The following is a 2,136-nucleotide window of genomic DNA, read 5'->3' on the forward strand; positions in this document are numbered from 1 at the left end:
TTATTATTATTATTATTATTATTATTATTATTTTATTTTGACCAGAGATAGAGAGGGAGTGGGGAGTGAGAAAGCAAGCTGCCACCTTCCAGGACTCAAACCGTGGTTGGCCATGTGGGAATCCAGCATCCCAACCACCCACGCCATCTGCTGGCCCCCACACATGTATTTCAATCTGAGCTCGACACCGAAGGTAGAGTAGATTTTTGTACTGATGATAGAAACCTCTCACCAAGGCTGAAGGAACCTGGACACTGAGACCATCATGAACCCATTGTTACCAGTGCTGGGTGCATACCTCTAGATTTGTTATTATATGAGGAAAAAAATATATCCTGTTTCGAGCAAAAATAGTTTTCCAAACATCTTACTTCATGAAAAATACATGTGTCAATAACTTATTCATCATATAACCTGCAGGAGAGACATTAAGGGCCTCTTTTATTTCATTTGTGTTATATACATTATAAATAAGAAAATTGGCAGCTTATACAATTTTCAATCCTCTTTTTAACAAGATCAGTGGTAATCTGTAAATGAGCATGCTGTTTATATGTCAGAATCATTTCTGTCAATACATCGGTAACATGGTAAAGTATATCTCTTTTTAAAATTTTTGTCTTTGCTCTGTTACCTAGAAAGGCTAAGGGTTCTGTTAGGACTTTGCATTAAAATTTTCCTGGCAAAGTTTCCATACCAAGAAACCACTGAAGCAAGTATGTTAGAAGTAGATATTTTAAGCAAATTCGCTTTTCTCCAACTGATTCTGTTAAGGGATCATTAAATCTTTCTTCTAAAACTTCTTATTAGCAGGTAAATATAGATATCAATTGAGGGGATTAGGCACATGGTTAATTAAATTTGTATTAAGGCAGATTAAGAAATCACTCTGCATTATAAAGCAAAGCTAGGATTGAGCTTTATATTTAGACTTCCTGTTTTAATCTCCTGGGTGTATCACATAGATGTTTCATGCGCAGAGAAACTGTTAACTTGATTTCTTTCTGCCCTATAACCACTACCAGGCAATAGAAATCCGCAAAAGAGAAAAGAATCAGAGTTCATTGGCAAGGGGTCTTCACATCAGGGTCAGGAGGACTCTTACGCCTCTGTGTGGCACTGCTGTTGTTTAGTTATTGAATGCCATACAACCCATTTGGATCCATCACTGTACACACTGATTTTCCCCCTAGTGATTGAACTGAATTGAGCAATCTTTTCATTGTCTTAGAAATCCCACCTAAGAGGTTTATGTTTTCATGTTAGCTCTGCTTAGGTCACTTTGAACACCCACAGTGACTGATCTCGTCTGCTCTGAACCTCTGTGTATTTATTCCTTCTTTGCATGTTTCTGAGTGTGGATGTCAGGTAAACCTTCATGTGGTGGGAGTAAGCAGGGGTGGCGGTGGGGGCAAAGGAGGAACAAGGTGCAAGAGACTGTCACCAAGATCACGGTGCTGGTGTTTTCCTCTTTGCATCCCTCTCAAATTTTTCCATGGGGCCAGTTGTTTGCAAGGGTATACTTTTTTAGACTTTCCAAGTTTGTCTTTCCAAATCTGTCTTCCTTCTGTTCTTTTTTTTAGAGAGAGATTTTTGCTATAGGGCTTGTGCATTCCCCAGAGAGACAGAGAGAAAAAGAGACAACAAGAAATCACCCCCGAAAGTATAGCCATGCCGCAATCCATTCTCCATTCTCCTCTCAGGATTTTCAGTATACATGTACATGTACCCGGTGTGAGTTTCAAACCTCAGGGTCCAGTACGCAAACTGCAGTTGGCCACATGGAAAGCCAGCATCTTAACCGCTATGTAACCTGCTGGCCTCTACTGTGGAAAATTGTAAGACAGGGCCAGACACAGTAAGCAGCAATAACATGGTGTTCCACAATGCCAAGGTTCCAGAATCATGTCCTGACGTCTCTTTGTACATGCCAGACACACATAGGTGCCCATGGCCTTAGCCTGATTCTCTCAATCCCTCTCTCATTCCCCTCAGGATAAACTTTTTTAAAAATTATAAGACAGGGAACCAGCAGTTAGCGTAATGGCTATGTTGCTGGACTCCCACGTAGTCGATCGTGGTTCGCGTCCTGGACCCGGTGGCTTAAAACTCACGCCGGGCACTTGTGCGTGTGTG

This window comes from Tupaia chinensis, unplaced genomic scaffold (genome assembly GCF_000334495.1).
Source record: "Tupaia chinensis unplaced genomic scaffold, TupChi_1.0 Scaffold000460_1, whole genome shotgun sequence".
In the NCBI taxonomy this organism is placed as follows: Eukaryota; Metazoa; Chordata; class Mammalia; order Scandentia; family Tupaiidae; genus Tupaia; species Tupaia belangeri.